The sequence below is a fragment of the Arachis stenosperma genome, chromosome 6, assembly GCF_014773155.1.
Source record: "Arachis stenosperma cultivar V10309 chromosome 6, arast.V10309.gnm1.PFL2, whole genome shotgun sequence".
In the NCBI taxonomy this organism is placed as follows: domain Eukaryota; kingdom Viridiplantae; phylum Streptophyta; class Magnoliopsida; order Fabales; family Fabaceae; genus Arachis; species Arachis stenosperma.
In genome coordinates this window covers 25,039,100-25,047,008 of record NC_080382.1, presented here as the reverse complement: position 1 = coordinate 25,047,008, position 7,909 = coordinate 25,039,100, and positions in this window count along the sequence as shown.

Genomic DNA, 7,909 nt, shown 5'->3' with positions numbered 1-7,909 from the left:
GGTTACTCTGTTTGGTTATCCTTTACTAGGAAGGGAAAGTCAAACAAGTTGGAATGCCAGATCTGTTCACGAGTTACAACCCACTTAGTTCAAAGGGATTGGCGTTGGTGACAGGATAGCAATCCAATAATTAACCCAACTACAAATTTTTTTCTTCAATCCTTCCAACTCAAGAGTTCCTTTTAATCAATTTCCCATCAAGTAATGAAACTACTCACGCATTGTAAATAAAGAATCCATGGCACATGAAAGGGAATTAAAAGAAGACATGATTATTGGAATTGAAATTAAATTAAAAAAAATAATCTTTGCATTAATTAATCATAAAAGTATCTGAATGACAAAATTGAACATAACAAAGAATATGGAAGAATAAAACCAAGTTAAGAGAACAAACTAGAGTGATGAAGTCTTGATGAGGAAATAACTCTTCTCAATGTTCCAATGCTAAGACCAATTGAAAGTTAAAATTCTAAAAGCTATCGAGAGAAAACCTAAGTGAGTGAAAAACTAGATCTCAAAACTACTGAATGAATGTGTCTCAGTTGTTTCTGCATATTCTCCGACTCTAGTCTGCTGTTCCGGGCCGAAAACTGGGCCGAAATAGGGTCCAAAATCGCTGGTTTCGGATTCTGCAGATTATGCAAATCGCACATGTCATGCGATCGCGTCGTCCATGCGGACGCGTCGCTTGCGCTTTTCCTCTTCATGCGTTCGCGTCATCCAAGCTACCGCGTTGCTTGTGCTTTCCAATCCGCGCGGCCGTGCAAGCCATGCTGCCGCGTCACTGCGATTTGCGCTCCTTCACGCGGTCGCGTGAGCCATGCGACCGCGCCACTTTTCGCTGGTTATCTCCTCAAATTCTTGTGTTCCTTCCATTTTTGCTAGCTTTCTCTCCAATCTCCGTCTCATTCATGCCCTATAAAGCCTGAAACACTTGACACACAGATTACGGCATCGAATGGAATAAAGGAGAATTAAAATTAAATAATTAAAGTCTCTAGGAAGAAATTTTCAAACATGTAATAAATTCAGGAAGGAAATCTAAATGCATGCTAAATTGATGAATAAGTGGGTAAGGATCATGACAAAACCACACAATTAAACACAATATAAACTATAAAATAGTGGTTTATCAACCTCCCCACACTTAAACATTAGCATGTCCTCATGCTAAATTGAAGGAGACAAGGAAATAAGTATGAACATGCAGAAACTCATGAAATGCAATGCTATCCTACATATATAAATAAATGCAACTATATGATTATTATCCACCTGATCAAAAGTAAATAAGCCCTTCAAAACAATTACAAATCAAATTCCACTAATTCTATCATCATATAATAAAACCGATAAAAGTGCAAGAAGATAGGTTATGAAGGCCGGAAACATGAAAATTCAAGCATTGAACCCTCACTGATAATGTATGTACGCTCTAATCTCTAGTGTATAGGGTAATCACTCTATTCTTCTCTAGTCATGTTTCTAACTTTTTTTTCTCCTAACCAATCAACAATAGTTAATATACCAATGCAAACATCATAAGGTCTTTTCAGGGTTGTAATGGGGCCAAGGTGCAGGTAAAGGTATATATATATGGCTAAGTGAGCTTTATAAATTGAATCTTTAATTAACCTAAGCTCTCACCTAATATACATATATTCTATATACTTTTAAATTCATGCCTAGCTACCCATAATTCCCTTTTTCAACCCATACTCATGTTTCAACCTTGTATTTTAATTCTATCATATGTGCATTGATCTTTGAATTCTGAATTTAACATTGGGGTAATTTTGTCCCCTTATTTATTTGTTTATCATTTTTTTTGAATTGAAATAAATAAAGCTTATCAATGCACATAGATTTTTGATTCTTATAGTTTCACATGAATGGGTATCCAAATTTCCTTTAAATTTTCATGACACATTCCCTTAACAACTTTTGTTCCCACAATTTCCCATACTTAACTAGCACACACAATTCTATCTTAAGCTAACCAAAGATTCAATTTGGGATATGCAATTGTTTTTCAGCTTAAGGTTAGTAATGTGGTAAAATATAGAACAAATGGGGTTTTAAAGGCTCAAAGTGGTTAACAAGGGTAATTGAAAAGGGTAGGCTTGATTTGGATAAGTGAGTTTAAACAAATAATGGCCTCAATCATGTGCAAGCATATAAATATAATAAATATTGGACATATAAGATAAAATAAAATATAGATTACAATCATAGAGAAGTAAACACACAAGAATAAAATAATTATGGTTAAATAATGTAACCATACATAAAGGCTCAAATCTTTCACAGGTTGTGTGTTCTTTAGCTCAAACATCATGTTCCAAATACAACTCAAGCAGATTTATCATAAAAATTTTGAAAAATTAGTGAAATTTTGTTCCAAAGATAGGTTTTTAAAAGAAACTTATTGTCTTTTCAATCAAGTAGAACATGCATGCAACTATCCTAACCTATGAAATTTATTCTATTCTATAAAAGAAAGAAAAATCTAACTAAAATATCCTAATTATTGGTATCAGAGAAGAGAATTTACCTCCGGAAGTCAGGTACTGACCGACCTCCCCACACTTAAGGCTTTGCACCGTCCTCGGTTCCATCTGTCAGGAACAGGGGTGGGCTGGTGGCAGTATCTCCACAGTCGGGACCATCATGGCTCCCGGTGTTGGTAAAAGAAGTGGAGTCCGGGGTGTCTGAGTCTCTGAAGCGTCCCTTGAGTAGCTCCTTGAGGTGTTTGAATCGGCGCTCGTTACGGCACTCTCTCATCTTTGCTTTCTGTTCATGCCGATCCAACTTTTCAAGTATCTGCTGGAGCAATTTCTCAGTGGTAGATGCTTGTGGTGTTGAAGAAGGAATATCTTTAACCGGCTCAGTAGGCTGGCTTGTAGTGGCTGCTGAAAATCTGAGGTATTTCCCGTTAGGGACATATTGATCATCCCGTGGAAGCATGGCTTTGGTGTCCCCAGCTCTGCAGGAGACTCCGGCTGTTGAGACAAGATTTGAGACCAAGGCGGGGAAAGGTAAGTTGCCCGTGATTTGTACATGCTCCATAGCATTCCGGATGTGTCTTGAGAGATTCAGAGGTTGGTCTGTAAGGATGCACCATAGTAGAACAGCCATGTCCGCAGTGAAGGAGGACTCATGAGTGCTCGGAAAGACGTAATGGGACATGATCTGTGCCCATACGCGAGCCTCCAAGGTAAGGGCGGAAGCCAAGATTCCCTTAGGGCGGTTGCGGTCGTATCCGTAGATCCAACGGCTGCCAGGTAAAGCGATGACTCTGAGAACGGAGTCCCAATCAAATTGGTATCTCTGGCGCTGAAGGGTGGCTTCTTGAAAAGCGTCCATTCCTGCTGGAATAGGGGGAAGACTCAGAACTTGCTGAATGGCCTCTTCTATGATGGGGACTGATGAGCGGATAATTTGTATGCTTTTTGGCATTGTTTTTAGTATGTTTTTAGTAGTTTTAGTTTAGTTTTTATTATATTTTTATTAGTTTTTAATTAAAATTCACTTTTCTGGACTTTACTATGAGTTTGTGTGTTTTTCTGTGATTTCAGGTATTTTCTGGCTGAAATTGAGGGACCTGAGCAAAAATCTGATTCAGAGACTGAAAAGGACTGCAGATGCTGTTGGATTCTGACCTCCCTGCACTCGAAGTGGATTTTCTGGAGCTACAGAAGCCCAATTGACGCGCTCTCAACGGCGTTGGAAAGTAGACATCCTGGGCTTTCCAGCAATATATAATAGTCCATACTTTGCCCAAGATTTGATGGCCCAAACCGGCGTTCAAAGTCACCCTCAGAATTCCCAGCGTTAAACGCCGGAACTGGCACCTAATCGGGAGTTAAACGCCCAAACTGGCATAAAAGCTGGAGTTAAACGCCAGGAAGAGTCTCTACACGAAAAATGCTTCATTGCTCAGCCCAAGCACACACCAAGTGGGCCCGGAAGTGGATTTTTATGTCATTTACTCATCTTTGTACACCTTAGGCTACTAGTTTCTATAAGTAGGACCTTTTACTATTGTATTTGATATCTAGGAATCTTCGGACATCTTGGTAGCTATCTTTGAGTTTTATGCTATCTTAGATCATTGGGAGGCTGGCCATTCGGCCATGCCTAGACCTTATGCTTATGTATTTTCAACGGTGGAGTTTCTACACACCATAGATTAAGGTGTGGAGCTCTACTGTACCTCGAGTATTAATGCAATTACTAATTGTTCTTCCATTCAATTCCGCTTGTTCTTATCCAAGATATCACTTGTTCTTCAACATGATGAAGGTGATGATTGACGCCCATCACCATTCTCACCCATGAACAAGGTGACTGACAACCATTCTTGTTCTACAAGCATCTGAGGCTTAGTGAATATCTCTTGGATTCTTCGGAATCTTCGTGGTATAGGCAGGACCTGATGGCGGATTCAATGATTGAATGACTGTGACGTGCTTTAAACCTGTAACCTACTGGGCGTTAGTGACAGACGCAAAAGAGTTATTCTATTCCGGTAGGGGAGGGAACCAAACCGGTGATTGGCAGCACTGTGACAGAGTGTGTGCATTAGCTTTCACTGCGCGGATGGGAGGTAGCTGCTGACAACAGTGAAACCTTACACGAGCTTGCCATGGAAAGGAGTAAGAAAGGATTGGATGAAGGCATTAGGAAAGCAGAGAGACGGAAGGGAAGGCATCTTCATACACTTGTCTGAAGCTCTTACACCAATGAATTACATAAGTATCTCTATCCTTATCTTTTATGTTATTTTCGTTCATCACCATATACATCTGAGTTTGCCTGACTAAGATTTACAAGATGACCATAGCTTGCTTCAATACTAACAATCTCCGTGGGATCGACCCTTACTCACGTAAGGTTTATTACTTGGACGACCCAGTGCACTTGCTGGTTAGTTGTGCGAAGTTGTGTAATGCCATGGTATTGAGCGCACCAAGTTCTTGGAGCCATTACCAGGGATTATTTGAGTTGTGAAAAAGTATTGTTCACAATTTCGCGCACCAAGTTTTTGGCGCCGTTGCCGGGGATTGTTCAAGTTTTGAGCAAGCTTTTGGTAACATCAGTGCCAAGATCCGGCAACAACATCAAATTTTTGGTGTTATTGCCCGGGATTGTTTAGGCTGGACAACTGACGGTTCATCTTGTTGCTTAGATTAGGTATTATTTTTTTTCGAAATTCTTGAAGATGAATTCTAGAGTTTCATGATGATTTGTTGAAATCTGGCTGGCTGAGAAGCCATGTCTAATCTCATTGGACCGAGGTTTCAACTTATCACCACAAGAGCTTGTTAATTTTCATCAATTTTGCTCTTGGAGCAGTGATCTGCTAAGATTTGGCTGACCTTTGGTCATGTCTAGTGTTTTGGACCGAAGCTTTCTTTGAAAGCTTGGCTGGCTATGAAGCCATGTCTAATTCCTGGACCGGAGTCTTAGACTAGCACTGCACTGATTCCTGGAATTCTCATTAAGAATTTTGATACCTTTTCCTACTTAATTTTCGAAAAACACAAAAAAATTACAAAATCAAAAAGACCAAAAATATTTGATGTTTCTTGCTTAAGTTCAGTGTCTCATCCTAAGTTTGGTGTCAAATGCATGTTTTTGTTATAATTTTCGAATCCATGCATATATTTCTTTGTTTTGATCTTTGAATTCTATTGACTTGAAGTATCTTGTGTGTCTCATATGCATTCTCATATTGTTAGTGTCAGTAGTATACAAACTGCCAAGTTTGGTGTCTTGCATGCATTGTTAATTGTATCATTTTGCATTTTGATTATTAAAAATCCAAAAATATTTTTAATTTGTGTCTTTTCAAGTCAATGATACAAAGAATTGAAGATTCAGAACATACTGCAGAGGAATTACACAGAAAAAGCTGAGCATTCAAAAATGCCCAGTGAAGAAGGCAGACTGGCGTTTAAACGCCAGCCAGGGTACCTGGTTGGGCGTTTAACTCCCAAAGAGGTAGCATTTTGGGCGTTAAACGCCAGAATGTATACCATTCTGGGCGTTTAACGCCAGGATGGTGCTAGGGGGAAGATTTTGTTTTCAAATCAATTTTCTTAGTTTTTCAAAATCAAATCTTTTTCAAATCAAATCTTTTCAATCAAATGTTTTCAAAATCAATTTCTTTCCTTTTTAAAAGATACTTACTAACAATTAATGATTTGATTGAACATCTCAAAATTGTTGCCTTTTCTGTTGAGAAAGGTTTTATGTTTGAATCATATCTTTTCTTGTTAGGCAAGTTATTAATTTTTAAAATCAAATCTTTTTCAAATTGTTTTCAAATTATATCTTTTAAAATTGTTTTCAAATCATATCTTCTCAATCACATCTTTTTAAAACCATAACTTTTCAATTAAATCTTTTTAACCACATCTTTTTCAAAATAGTTTTCAATCAAATCTTTTAATTTCTAATTTCAAAATCTTTTTCAAAAATCACTTGATTTCTTTTTCACTTTTAATTTTCGAAAATTATCAATCAAATTTTCAAAATGTTTTCAAAATCTTTTAAATGAATTTTCGAAAATTCTCTTCCCTCCTTCCCACATCCTTCTATTTATGGAGTACCACTCCTTCTGAATGCACAATTCGAACCTTATCTAACTAAAGTTCGAATTCTTCTTCTCCTTCTTCTTTCTATTTCTCTTTTCCTCTGACATTTCAAGGAATCTCTATACTGTGACATAGAGGATTCCACATTTTCTTTTTCTCTTCTCTTTCATATGAGCAGGAGCAGAGACAAAGGCATTCTTGTTGAAGCTGACCCTGAACCTGAGAGAACCTTGAAGCAAAAGCTAAGAGAAGCCAAGGCACAACTCTCTTTAGAGGACCTGACCGAATTCTTCAAAGAAGAAGAACACATGGCAGCCGAAAACAACAACAATGCCAACAATGCAAGGAAGGTGCTGGGTGACTTTACTGCACCTACTCCTGATTTCTATGGGAGAAGCATCTCTATCCCTGCCATTGGAGCAAACAACTTTGAGCTAAAGCCTCAATTAGTTTCTCTAATGCAACAGAATTGCAAGTTCCATGGACTTCCAATGGAAGATCCTCATCAGTTTTTAGCTGAGTTCTTGCAAATCTGTGACACAGTCAAGAGCTAATTGAAATGGTTGCAAATAACCAATTCATGTACACTTCTGAAAGGAATCCTGTGAACAATGGGACAAGTCAGAAGAAAGGAGTTCTTGAGATTGATACTCTGAATGTCATTTTGGCTCAGAATAAAATATTGACTCAACAAGTCAATTTGATTTCTCAAAGTCTGTCTGGAATGCAACATGCACCAAGCAGTACTAAGGATGCTTCATCTAAAGAAGAAGCTTATGATCCTGAGAACCCTTCCATGGAAGAGGTGAATTACCTAGGAGAACCCTATGGAAACACCTATAATTCTTCATAGAGAAACCACCCAAAGTTTCATGAATGAAACAAGGTCCTCCATCAGAAATTTGGAAGGACAAGTGGGTCAGCTGAGCAAGAAAGTTACTGAACTCCCTCCTAGCACTCTCCCAAGTAATACAGAAGAAAATCCAAAAGGAGAGTGCAAAGCCATAGACATGGCCGAATATGGAGAGGAAAGAAAGGAGGAGGACGCCACTGAGGAAGACCTCAGTGGGCGTGTACCAATCTCCTCTGAGTTCCTCAATGAGGAACAATGGGAATCTGAGGCTCAAAATGAGACCATAGAGATTCCATTGGACTTACTTCTGCCATTCATGAGCTCTGATGAGTATTCTTCCTCTGAAGAGGATGAGTATGTCACTGAAGAGCAAGTTTCTAAATACCTTGGAGCAATCATGAAACTGAATGACAAGTTATTTGGAAATGAGACTTGGGAGGATGAACCACCC